The sequence below is a fragment of the Crinia signifera genome, chromosome 4 (assembly GCF_055691185.1).
Source record: "Crinia signifera chromosome 4, ASM5569118v1, whole genome shotgun sequence".
Classification (NCBI taxonomy): domain Eukaryota; kingdom Metazoa; phylum Chordata; class Amphibia; order Anura; family Myobatrachidae; genus Crinia; species Crinia signifera.
In genome coordinates this window covers 70,647,346-70,661,774 of record NC_139220.1, presented here as the reverse complement: position 1 = coordinate 70,661,774, position 14,429 = coordinate 70,647,346, and the positions used below count along the sequence as shown (strand labels likewise).

Genomic DNA, 14,429 nt, shown 5'->3' with positions numbered 1-14,429 from the left:
ATTAAGGGTGTGGATGGTTAAAAAGTTACTAAATGGACACATTCAAACGTGTATTTGGATTAATACAACATAAAAATAAACATACCTTGAAATGGTGAGAAGTGTAGAAAGAGAACGTTGCAATGTATTTCTGTGTATGGCTTGCATGTACTGAAACTAGTTATTTCACTAAATAGGCTGCAGCATTGGATAATATTGCAGTCAGGTGTATGTAATTCACTTGTATTTGGCGTTGATTAGCAGACACAGGGCGTACGTACTCAGGCGGAAATTCTAAGAGTGGTATTGAGCACTCTTTGGCGTCCGACTGTTGGAGGTTGTCCCTCCATGCATTTTTAGTGCACATCCCTGTGTACGCCCAGGTATACTCCCAGTTTTGCCCACTTTTCTGGCCTCTCCCCGAAAAACGCCCACTGTGACGTGCGTTTGCAGGTAGTATTTTTTGCTTGGGAAAGTCCGTTCGTGCGTGGTGTGCTGTTGCGGCACATGCGCATTGCGAATGGAACGCATGCGCAGTTGAAAACACCTCTGTACCGTGCGAACGCGGTCCGACCGTACCAACCAGAATAACCCCCAATGTTTTTTGTATGTGCATGCACATGTGCATTTCTGCTCATGGGAATGCCAAGCGTTTCATGGCGTTTCCCATAGAAATCACCCTGTGACATGGGCAACGGGGGCTGGCAGTTGACATCCCCAGATGTAGCCATGCAGACGTGGAGGTAGCCTCCTACTGATGCAAGCTTACAATCTATATAATATTATTATCTGTCTGCCTTTTGGTAGAATATGCCTTCGTACTCAGTAGACTTTTTGTATAACCTATCCTTCCAATTCCGGTAATGCTTTCATTCTGTCAGAAAGCCATGCATATGGTTGTTTAGCCGAGGCTTCTGGTGTTCTACTTTGTTAAAACATGGGATAGATTTCATCAGGAACAGCATGTAATATACAGTTCTTGCACTACTGTAAATATGCAAACCACAACATTGTCCAAACATTGCAAAGACAGAAGGGCCCAATAATGACTTCTCTATCCATGGCTTAGGAGCATTGTGTAATACAGAATGGATAACAGTTACTCACACACCCTGATCACTATCAACTACAACTACAATATTATACTGAATATCCTAGAATAGTATTGTGATTTTAATAAGGTAATAACTATACATTGTTTTAATTTGATGGCAAATAAAACATAACATTGTAATTATGTAGATCCAATCGTTTGTTTACTGTGATACATATCTGTTAAATTGTCCCAAACTCTGCAATTACTATTCTATTAAATATAAGTAAAATAAAATATGAATGTTTTATGAGCCTTGAGCAGTGGTTCCCAAACTTTGTCGGAATCATGGCACCCCTGAGTATAACAATTTGTTCAACCAAAAGATTCTCATTGAGAAAATCAAAAACAACTGTTAAATTAAGTAAATTATGCTTCTAGCTCATCCATAGTTATGTAGTAACTGTTTGTCCACTACATTAGTCATAAATATTTTTATTTGGTGATGAACCACCAATCCAGGGCACCCCTGCAAGTGCTCCAAGGCACCCCTGGGTGCTGCAGTACACAGTTTGGGAACCACTGGCCTAGAGTAATGTATACATATGGTCAGGGCTGCCACTGGGAATTTTGGGGCCCAGGATTTCCAGTCCGGGCCCCCCTTTTTCGCTTAGGCAGTAGTCTGACCTTCCTGGGACAGAAGCAGCCATACTGGGCACCGTGGAGTTGCCCATGGTGGATGAGCTCTCAGTGCGCTCCCATCTTCCCCACTCCCTTTACGTACCGTCTGACTCATCAGGTCCTGATGCACATGCTTCTTCAATGCAGGACGCCGACGGACAATTAAAATGCAGCACCGGCTGGTGAGCCAATCAGAGCCCGAGTACCGGCAGCCGCTCTGATTGGCTTACGGTACATGAGCTCTGATTGGCTAAAAAGCCGGTACAGCATTTTAATTGGCCGTCCTGCATTGAAGAAGCAGCGGAGGGTTGCGGTGGGCAAAATTAGCAGCCTGGGCCCTTACAGAGGCCGGGGCCCGGGACAGCTGTTACCCACAGCACCCCCTTATCGGCGGCCCTGCATATGGTCAATATCAGCCAAGTACCTTATGTCAATTAATTATTTTATTTGCACTGAATTAAGGTGTGTACACTGTAGCCGATATATCGGCCAATCGATTGATCAGCCGATGTATTGACAGACCACCACCCAACATGTACCATCGATATATCTGTGAACATCCGTACAGCTGCTGCAGGAGCTGCCAATGATTGACAGCTTAATGGGTGGGTGCATGCAACTGACGGATTGGGCAGTGTATATGGAGTATGGAGAACACACTGCCCGATCCATCTATAAATATATCTGCAGATCATTTGATCTTCAGATATATCTACTAGTGTGTACCCAGCTTTAGTTACACTATTGACCATGGTAACCTATCAGGAATATTTAGTGGAGGTTTGGCAATGAAAGCAATTATATGGCTGGTTCATTGCTATGATGTACTAAACATTTTGTACATAAATGCAATTCCAGTAAATGGTCCATACTTGCCTACTTTTGGAAATGAGTTTCAGGGAGATTATAGTTGGTAATAGAATTTTGGAAAGCGCCCCCATTGAGGGGGCGTGCATGCTCCACCCAAAGGGCGTGTCTAGTTCCATATATGGAGAGATTGTGAAAAGAGATTGGGCACGTTACTGCTACATCTGAGAGGAATCCTTTCAAATGACTTATATCCAAATGTAGATGAGCCCTAAAGCAGTTAGTATGCGCTACTATACTTGGTAAAGTGCTGGAAAATGGTGCTGATGATTCAATGTAACTATATCTATCTCTCATTTCTTTTTTCCCCCAAAAATGTAACCGTTTAATGTGGTCTAGGTGAAATGAGAGAGATTGCTAGATTAATGAGGGAGAGAGGGAGATTGCTGCTATTTCAGGGAGTCTCCTGCAGAATGCAGGAGGGTAGGCAACTATGAAAATGTATGTGTATGTTCTTTTGAACTGCTGAGATATAAAAAATTAACCCGAACAAAACAGGAATGAAAAAAATACCCGGTAGTTACTGTCATTTCATCCAGACAGACAGATATATACTACTAGCATGTCTTCAATGTGCAGGAAGTCAGTAGATCAGGCTAGTGATAGCTAATAACTAAACAGGAAAGCAGCATACTCATATCCTTTCCATGAATACGATATTCAAACTGAATAACTGGATCTGTTATTATCAGTTGCCAACTTACCATCATATCCAGATAGTGCAAATCTGTAGCACTGGAAACACCCCTATTTCTCAGTGTTGTGCAATCTTCATAATAAAAAGCCAAACTTTCTGAATGCTCGATGCATGAATGCTCTGTGAATAGTGCCTACAGCGGTCAACACAGAAAAAGTGCATCTTTATAATACAGCTGCCTATGTACAATATTGTTTAGTTCTACCACAGGGCCAAAGTGTTGAATGCAAAGAACAATTGGTGCTATACACCTGTAGGATTATTCCTACCTGATTGCTTCTGTTCAAATTCACAATTTGAACAGTGCAATTTGGCCTTGTGCATGTACGGGGGTTACACAAAGACTGCAAACATGTGGGAAATAATTACTTGGTGAGTGAGTTGTGTATGGATTTGCAACTATACACCAATCGCAGGCGTTTCCCAAGCCATTTGCAGACATGCACCGGGTGGGTTTTCACTCTGGACGGCAACTATCTGATCGCAGGGCTATGCTTAATCACCCAGCCACGATCAGAATAATCTCCTTTGTACAGTACTTATCTGAAGCATACTTACATCAAGGGGAGCATTCCGGTTGACACGCAAAGCTGCATATTTTGCAGCTTTGTGAGTCAACTAATTGCTGCCCGCATGAACGCTGCCCACACAAACGCTGCATAAACATCCATTCCCAGATTGCGTGCAGGGGCAGAAATCATTTGAATGATTTCTAAAGCGATTACAAATCTAAATCACTCTCTGGTGACTGATTTGCGTCTCCCTTGTACTGAAAGTGGGCAGGCAGCTGACATCCTGTGACATCAGCTGCCCGCCCCCGGAACCTTGTCACAGACGAATCACCATGGGAACGGCCAGCATTTTATGCCCCCTCAGTGTCCCATGGCAGGGGGGGACGGGTGGGTGTCCCTCTGGTCACCCGTGAATAGACGCTGTGCTATTCATGTCCACATAGCTGCGAAATCGGGGGTGTTGCCTTGCGTGAACAACGTGATTATATGCCATGCCCCCTTTTCGATAGGCCAAGCCCACAAAATGTTGGTCGCATCTTTGGTGTGCGCAAGCGACCCTCCTCAAGGAGGTATGGTGGAATTTGCACAGTTGTGTTAGTCATTGTAGCTTATAAACTACACTCTGTGGAGTTACTTGGGAGAGTAATCTGTAGTATCTCTCCCCAGTACTCTGAACCGCACTGGGTTTTTGAAGAGCCCCTGTCTCTGTAAGTATTTTAATACACTGGGGCAATCCTTAGACATACCTCCAACATTTCAACATCTTCCGCCCCCATGCGTGGACCGGAAAAAGAGGGAATGACTTCCATGAAATGAGTCGTGGCTTTGTGACAATATCGCAATCATAAGGCCACACTACATTTCATCACTATTGAGAGCATGGTTAGCGCTCTGTGAGCTGCTGCCTATGCCCCCTGTCACACTGCCTCTGTGCAGAGCAACAATTGGCAGGGGGACTCCCAACTATACAAACAGCCATACACTAGTGCGAAGTAGCCAAATCACATGTGGTTAACATTGGATCTGATCTGATGCATGGTCCCATGCACAGCACAGTTGGAGATCAGTGGGGAATGGGGTATATCACATTAGATCCTGCCGTCCGTGAAGGTCCTGGGTGGCTCATGGGGGATCAGTTGCAACTTCTCCCCTTGGAGAATATATGGGGGCCTTCAGGTTGTAGCAGATAGCAGCCATACAGTTCTGGAACTTTTTAGTCTGGACCAAGGGGGCTGTAGGATGGAAGATATGCGCTGGACCAAGGGGGCTGTAGGATGGAAGATATGTGCTGGATCCCTTTGTGGGATAGTCTACAAGAGCTGTCGGTTTATTTAAAATCATAAAGTGTGATGTATCTGAGTTATTATATATGTTTCATTTCACAGCATCACAAAATCATTTAAATTAGATTTTGTCTGTGACCCCCCCACACAACGCTGCAAAAACCCAGGTTACTATCAGGTGAACCCAGGACCCGGCTTGGTGTGAAAGGGTCTCAAAAAATGGGTTTTCTTGCCCGGATCCCATTCAAACCATATGGACAGCCATCTCATCAGTGCTTGGAGATGATGTCATCTCCCTTGAATAGATGTAAAGGGGGCCCAGTGCATTGCTTTGGCCTATTCTACAATGCTGTTGGAATGGACCTGGTCACCACGGCACCTTTCCACTCTCCTCTTAGACTTGTTGACTGGAAGTCTATAACTGTGGTAAAATACACTCAGTGATCACCCACTTCATTTATATTTCTATCTCATGAATTTCATTATTTGTGTTATTTCCATGTGACACCTGACATTTGTTCTGTTCCACAGTTGAACAAGACATAAGTGGCATTTGGTATAAATGTCACCCGAGTTCTTTCTTTGTAGGGCCAAAGCCCTATTTCTTCTCATACAAAGAGCGCTGAGCTGTTCTTGTGACAGAGCGAGAGTCATATTTCTCATAACTTCATTTGCAGGCTTACTGTAACTGTGATATTACCACATGCTACACCAGCATATGAACCCTGACCCTTACTATGGGCTCTGACATATTCTGTTCCAGAAGATTAGAATTATGAATGAAAGCAGCCACCAGTAAAGTGAGACAGTGAAAATTTAATAAAGATTATTTCTTGAGCTGTGATAAGTAGAATTTCATATGCGATGAAAACAGAATGAAGTAAGCTTGGGTCCTTTTTCAGGATATGAATAAAATATTGAAGTACTACTCTCCATAAATTAGATCATTCTTGTTTAAGGCTATTTCCTGTTATGTCACCCTCTCAACTTGAAGGGGATGCACAAATGATTTAATTGTATTTTTGTTCTGTTACTAATGTTAGGTTGCTAATAAGCACACTGTGAAATTTCTCTTATTTACACATCTGAAAAACTATTTAGTTGTCTTCAGATTCTTCTACGCTCGATTTTATCTCAGACAGGGCGGGATGCTCTAAAAATAAAATGCAGTAAAAATCTGTGCTGTTACTGCACTTTCGTATGCAGTAAAGCCCCTTCGTCAGGGCACAGCTGCAGAGGGAATCTAGAAGCCTCCCAGCATGCCCCGTGGCCAGCGCCGTCATTCAGACCCGGAAGTTCAGGGACCTTGCCGCATCGCAACGGACAGCTCTTTGTGTTACTTATTGCATATGTTAGTGCATATGCGATTAGTATGGATGTGCTAGCCGGAGAAGTGAGGCGGTGGATGTTAGTACACCCCGTCCAGTTGCTCCATAGTTGGCAAATTCTTGGCTTTTCTCTCCGAATGAGCAGCCAGCTCGGCTTAGCTGGGCAACGAAATGGGGGGAGTGAGTTATGAAAAGTGGGAGGGGAGGAGGTGTAACCACAAAAAGGAGGCGGTATGGGGGAGTGGTGGCAGTGATTTTGTGATTGTAGTCACACCCCTGCTTTACTATTTTTACTTGATGGCTGGGCAAGGGGGTCCCTCAAAAATTGCCAGACTTGCCAGTTCTTCCGGGTACCATGAGGGCCACCTGATTTTCAGGGAGATTATGCTGTTCCTACCAGTAGTGGAAAGTTATTTTAGTACATACTGTGCTAAATGTAATAGTCTGTGAGCTGCAGAATGTGTGGGAAGGTACTTGTGTAGTTTCACGGCGCCGCCGCGCGCACAGTCTGTCTCTGAAACTTGGCAGCCTGCCAGAGGTTCTGTTTAACTGTGCGCGTGCCGCTCTAGCTCTGTCTGACTGTTCTGGTGCCGCTTTAGCTGTAAGCTATGTATTGACAGCTATGTTAACAGCGTAGCGGCCGGGCAGCAGCAGCGCGCTGCCCAGGCGCTGACAGGTCACTGTGGGACTTGTAGTTTCACAGTGAAATAGGCAGCGCTGACAACGGGGACATGTTAAAGTGGACACCCCGGGCACAACGCTGACGTGCCGGGGCTTCTAAACTGCACACCCCAGCACACCGCTGTCAAAGGTGGTGTCCCCCATGTAGACGCTAAATTCAGACGCAAAACCATCTGAATCCAGACTGCCTGCAAGCCGCTAAGAAGGGGGAGTCTGGATCTAGACGCTAAAGCCTCTGGATTAACACTCCCTGCAAGCCGCTAAGAAGGAGGGGGGTCCCTGGATTTAGACGCAAAACCGTCTGAATCCAGGCGCCTTGCAAGCCGCTAAGAAGCGGGGTGGGGACAGGGGCGGGCTGGGCCGGGGGGCAGAGTGCCATGTGCCCCCGGGCCGCTTTACCAGTTACTTCTGCCGCACTGTGTTCACCTCCTCCAGCCCTCCTCCTCTCAACTGCACTGGCCGCGGCTACAGGAAAATGGCCACCGGCCCCATACCTCCCACGCGCGCTCCCGAAAAGGGGGCGCGACCTCGAGAAAGGGGGGGCGCGAACTCCGGCCACGCCCCCGTTTTCGCTGCTCGTCGGCGCTGAATAGACAGCGTCTATTCTTGGCAAGCTGGGGGGCTCCCAACTGTCCCCCCCACCGCGGGACAATGGCGGCCCCGGGCGGGACGCGGGAACGTCCGAATGTCGGGACGTTCCCGTGGTAAGCGTGACAGTTGGAAGGTATGCGGCCCCCTGCACTGAGGACATTTCCTCAGTGCAGATGACAACAACTGGGGATTAGGGAAGAGACAGCAGGCAGAGGTCGGAGGAAAATACAAACTTCTGCTACTGCTCCAGCTCCTGGATAGAGAAGATCCTGTCAGACCTAAGTGTGAGATTTGACAGACTCTGGAAGCAGTAGCAGCATGTCTGTCTCACGTCCCTGTAAAGTACGGAGCCAGACATCGGCAGCAGTGAGAGGCAGCCTCCTCCTCATAGCCATCCTCTGTCAGGACTCTTAACCCCAACACAGGAGTCAGGAACTGCAAGGAGGCTGACATAAGTTGGCAAAGAGGTATTTTATATACAAAGCTAAATATATACAGTAGATATATATATATATATATCAATCACATGTTCAGCACTCACATTGTAAAAATTGCTCCAATGCCTTTCCTCCAAACTGGACCATACTGTATATAGGCAATGGTGTGTGTCCTAGAGTGCCATCCATGTATGTGGGCAGAAGCATTGCCTGACCATCTGTGCTGTGCCTAAAGGTGCGTACACAGGGCAGTATCAGCAGCGATTGGGACCCATTGCATACACATTTGCCGATGCTGAAGAGCAATGGTTGGGGGGGGGGGGGGGGGGGTCATTACCAACCCACAGGAGCACACATCTGCCTTCATGTACAGCATAGACACTGGGCGATAAAATGAGTATTAAATGGCTAAAATTTGCAATATTGGTCAGTGTGTACACTTTCTCTAGTCGTGCTGGAATGCTGTTCTTTACCTACTGGATATATGCTTGCATGAGCTGTAGACTGCTTTTGTTGCTGAGATCAGTGTCTAAAGCAGGTATGAATCCAATAGGTAAAAAGTGGCACTTCTGCAAACTTAAGGCCCCCATACACTAGGGCAATTCACCTGCTATTTGGGCTCTTTTCCTGCAAATACGCAGAAAAAGAGCCCAAACTGCATGTGAATGACAGCATTACACGCGCATTGCAACAGAGCCTGCAAGTCAATCTCTTGGATTGCTTCTAAACTGGGCAGGATTGTTGGGATTGCATACCATATAAATCATGTGATCCTGCTGCCCAGGAAGGTCCCAGGCAGCTCCAGGGGTATCGCCGGTGACTTCTTCGATGGGAGAAGACACTGTAGTGTTTGGCAATATGCAATCCTATCCCCTATTTGCCATCGCAAACATGCAGCGACAGGGGCTTCATAAAGAGCCAATCCCTGCAATGTGCTGTGGCAGCTGCCTAGTAGTCTGCACAATGTGCACTATCAGTATATACAGTATCCTACAGTATATATGGCTGAATACTTTACGTAACAGCACCCTATCTATGAATACTATAAGTGCTGTTTAATTGTTGCTGCATACTATGGCGGAAGGCAGAACGGCAGGGGTGGTGGTGGGCCACTTGCTTGTGTTGCCCCCCAGGCTTAAAGTTGCCAGCCAGCCCCTGGGTGGGGATGCCTGGATTTAGACGCTAAAGCGTCTGAATCCAGGCGCCCCCCTGCAAGCCGCTAAGAAGCCGGAATTTCTGGATTTAGACGCAAAACCATCTGAATCCAGGCGCCTTGCAAGCCGCTTAGGTGGTGGGGCTTCTAAATTCAGAAGCTGAAGCGCCTGGATTTAGTTGGGTGTAGGGGTACATCTAAATTTAGACGCTAAAGCATCTAAATTTAGCTGGGTCTAGGGGTACACTATTAAAACCTGCCCACAGTGCCACTAGTCGACGCAACAGCTGTCGACCTTGTAAATCCCGCTATCCACGCCAACCCGAAGCGTGGCGAGCGGCGGTACGCGTCCTACGACCTTTTCATACCCCCACTATCGACGTCGGCGTGGAGTTGAGAATAGAAAGTATGGCGAGCGGACGCAGATACCTTCACAGGTATCCACGTCCCCTCACGGGCTTCACAGGTGTCCGCGTCCCCTCGCGGGGCTCGCTGCGCTCGCCACGCTTCGGGCTCCGTGGCTTGCTGTGCTCGCCACACTTTCTATTCTCAACTCCACGCCGACGTGGATAGTGGGGGTATGAAAAGGTCGTAGGACGCGTACCACCGCCCTTCGCGGGGCTCACTGCGCATGCCACGCTTCGGGTTGGCGTGGATAGTGCTGCTGTTTCAGGAACACATTCACAGCTGCACACTCACACACCTGAGACCGTAATGACGACATTTTCGGCAACTGTTAACTTTTTTTTTAGTTGAAATGTAACTTGAAGAGAACTTGAGGATATAAATGATTCAAATAACATGTAGGTAATCAGCATAGAGAACAGTCCAATATTAATTAAAAAGTCATGATTGGTCGGTAGAACAGGAAGGAGCTTGTGCGTCGTCGTCACTGCCAGCACTTGCAGAGGAGTCGGCCGGCTCGGCGCTCTCATCGTCCTTCTCGACCAGGGGGAGCAGGGTCAGAGCATGCAGGATGCGTTGGAAGGGGTCCTGGGCACCTAAACTATGCCTCCACATAAACTCCTGGAGGTAGGAGTCCAGGTGATGGCGTGCGGGCCCCCTTTGGCACTTATTGCGCCACTTGCAGCTGCCCCACAGGCGCTCTATGGTCTGGGTGTGCACCCCAGTGTCCGGGTCAACGAAATTGTACTTATGATTGACCTTGCCATGCAGGTAACCGGCCTGCTCAAACTGCTGGGTGTTGTAGGCACTCCAACAGTCCGTGTAGACGGTGGTGCCCAGCTCAACATGGGTTCAATGGCAGCCATCAGGGTGGCCGCATCCCGCCGCTCCACCGCAGTCATGAAGCACTGCCCGGTCTCCCTGGATATGCCATCGAACACCCACTGCTGGGGCAGGAGCCGTCCCACGTTGCTGCGCCAGCAGGTCCACCGTGCAGGCCTCCCTCATCAGATTATTATACTGCATGGCAGTTTTCTGTGAGATGTTCAGCTGCCGATCACAGAACTTAATGCTGGTCAGCTCTTCTGCCCAGCAATACAGGAAGCGGATCAGGGTCACGAAGCTGAGGTAAGACCCCCGAAACCACTGCGCGGACCTCACGCTCACCTTCTTGCGGCAGCTGCGAATGTGGCAGCGCCACATGCGCTCTTTCACGCTGAGCCTCATGGGGTGGCCATTGGGGCAGGTCTGGGTCTGCAGCAGGAACTGGCGGGCCTGCAGGAAAGCCACTGCCTCCTCTTCCGTCTGCGGCAGACTCAACAGCATCAGACGCTCCATCGCCATAGTCAGGTTCGCCACTGCCATTATGCACCTCCGTCTCTCACACAGTGCTACTACTGACTGACTACACTAGCTTCGTAGCGCTCTGACTGACTATGTTACGCTGTCCACGTGGGGCTCAGCACTGTGAATTCAGCACTAAAAGCATCTAAAAGCGCCTAAAATGTTAGCGTCTACATTGGGGACACCCCCTTTGGTAGTGGTGTGCGGTTTAGAAGCCCCGTTTGTGTCCTGTTGACACGGTACATTTCATTACATTACAGCTAGAGTAGCACGCGCAGCGCTACGTTACATTAAATTACATTATAGCTAGAGCGGCACGCGAGCCTCTGGCAGGCTGCCAAGTTTCAGAGACAGACTGTGCGCGCGGCGGCGGCACCATGAAACTACACAAGTACCTGTGGGAATTTTGGGTACTTGTGTAGATATGGCAACTCCTAATAGTAATAGCATATTTATGCAGAGAAACAAGGCTGTGTGTAGTAAATAAGCTCTGGCCTATATTATGTGCTTAGTCTGCTATTACATAAAATTAGACAATAAAACTACAGCCAAATGGCCTGAGGATTCAGACCCATTTTTCGGCCACTGGTGGAGGACACATGCGGGCACTTTGTGGGACAGAACCCAGCGTTTGGGGCGGCCTTGCCCAGTGCTGAAATATTTGAAATATTAGGAGATATTCATAGGTGTGCGTAGCACATAATTGATTAAAGGGTACTTCTTTTAATGGAATACAGTTCTAAAAATCAAGGGCGAAATGTAATAGGGTGCGTTTTATTTTTTTTTTTATGTTTTTTTTTTTTGCAAAATCTGCCGTTTTCTGAAATTTTTTCTGAAAATCGCATATTTTATAGGATGCGATTCGCTGCAAAAAATCACACTTTTTGCTGCGAAATCGCACATTTTGAAATGGCGATTTTTAGTCACACTTCAATTCGCATCCAGATGTTTTCCCATTGGAAAGCATCTAACACGCACATGTAATAGGGTGCGATTTTTGGTAAAGGTTACAAAAAATCGCCAAAACAATTAGACCAGGTTCTGGCTGGCGAATTTGACAGAACCATGCACAGATCATTGTGATTTGTGCATGGTTCTGTCCAAAAAAGGGTAAAAAAAAAAACAGGAAAAAAAAATGCGTGGGGTCCCCCCTCCTGAACATAACCAGCCCCGGGCTGAAAGAGCCGGTCCTGGTTTCATAAAATCACAGGAACAAACAAGTCGGGGTTCTGTGGATTTTATAAAACCAGCACCAGGCTCAAGGGCCGGTCCTGGTTCCCAAAATACGGGGGACAAAATGACTAGGGGTCCCCCGTATTTCAAGAACCAGCCCCGGGCCCAACCAGCCAGCAGGGTAATGCCACAGCCGGGGGGAGACTTTTTATACAAATCCCCCTGACCGGTCAGCATGGGCAGGGGTCCTGGGGGAGTGGGGACCCCCCAAAGAAGGGGACCCCCCCTCCAGAACTTACCTGCTCATGCTGAAGCCCGGGGCTGTCCTCGTTGCCCCTGGGTGGTCGGCATCGAGCTGATACTTGTGTAAAAAATAGAAAAACTATTGTGTATTGCTGTCGAACCATGAGTCCCAGCAAGCCTGCACCACATGCAGGGACTTGGAGAACCACAAGTCCCAGCATGTGGGGCATTAAAGGGCCCGCTGGGACTTGTAGTTCCACAGTAATAAAAATAGTCAAATAAACACACAGACACACAATAAAAATGAAACTTTAATACATCCAAAGCCCATACACACTGATACTTACCTATCTTGAGCCCGTCGGTAGGTCCCTGGGTCCGATTCCGGGGCCTTGGTTCCGGGGTTGGTCCAGGGCTCCAGGGCTGAAGAGTCCGGGGTCCTGGATCCAAAGAAATCCATGGGGGACCTGTGGAAGTAAATCCTACTCACCAGGTCCTCTGGCGAAGATCCCGTAATCATCTCCGTCTCTGCCGTAGTCCACCGCATCAGCCGCCAATACCCGATTGGAATGGGAGGCGCAGAGATGTTTCATCTTCCGCGCCTCTCATCCGAATGATTCTATCGGAGAAAGTTGGCTCCTGATTGGCCGCTAGGCGGCCAATAGAATCATTCGGATGAGAGGCGCGGAAGATGAAACATCTCTGCCAGGGGCGTGACTAGATATTCAAAAGCCCCATAGCAAAAGTTTGTAAGGGCCCCATATTTTGCAACTAATGGTGATAAATATATGTGAAAAATATTACTTAAACAGCAAAGATGGGCCTGCAGCTCTAGGCCCCATTTCCTGCAGCTCTGGGCCCCATTGCAGCTGCACCCCTTGCACCTATGGTATGCCCTTGATCTCTGCGCCTCTCATTCCAATTGGGTACCGGCGGCTGATGCGGTGGACTACGGCGGAGACGGAGAAGATGATGGGATCTTCACCAGAGGACCTGGTGAGTAGGATTTCCTTCCACAGGTCCCCCATGGATTTCTTCGGATCCAGGACCCCGGACTCTTCAGCCCTGGAGCCCTGGACCAGCCCCGGACCCAGGGACCTACCGACGGGCTCAAGATAGGTAAGTATCAGTGTGTATGGGCTTTGGATGTATTAAAGTTTTATTTTTATTGTGTGTCTGTGTGTTTATTTGACTATTTTTATTACTGTGGAACTACAAGTGCCAGCGGGCCCTTTAATGCCCCACATGCTCGGACTTGTGGTTGGCGGGGGAGGCTTGCTGGGACTCATAGTTCCACAGCAATACACAATAGTTTTTGTATTTTTTACACAAGTATCAGCTGGATGCCCACTGCCCAGGGGCATCGAGGACAGCCCCGGGCTTCAGCATGGGCACGTAAGTTCTGGGGGGGGTCCCCACACCCCCAGGACCCCTGCCCATGCTGACCGGGAGGGGGATGAATGCTTTGGCTGGGGGGACTTGCATAAAAAGTCTCCCCCGGCTGCGGCTGGTTGGGCCCGGTGCTGGTTCTTGAAATACGGGGGACTCCTAGTCATTTTGTCCCCCCGTATTTTGGGAACCAGGACCGGCCCTTGAGACTGGTGCTGGTTTTATAAAATCCACGGAACCCCGACTTGTTTGTTCCTGTGATTTTATGAAACCAGGACCGGCTCTTTCAACCGGGGCTGGTTATGCTCAGGAGGGGTGACCCCACACAGTGTTTTTCCCGTTTTTTTTTTTTTTTTTTTTTTACATAAAATAGCAAGTTTTAAAATGTGCACATTTTCATGACTGAAAATGCGCACATTTTCATGACTAAAAATCGCCCGAAATCGCACCATATCGCACTTTTTTGCCGCAAATTCACATCTCATTACATATGCGAATCCGCGGGGAAAAAAAAAATCGATTTTTAAATGGGGGGATTCGGTGCGATTTTTTTTGCTTACAAAAAAATCGCACCCTATTACATTTCTCCCCAAAAGATATTTGGTAAAAGGTATTGCTTGTATTGCCAGCGGC

General features: G+C 47.9%; 1 protein-coding gene across 3 annotated transcripts in view; it reads left to right on the top strand.

Moving 5' to 3' along the window:
- PDLIM4 (PDZ and LIM domain 4) overlaps nucleotides 1–14,429 on the top strand; it is a 255,444-nt gene that overhangs the window by 209,304 nt on the left and 31,711 nt on the right. The window lies entirely within an intron of this gene.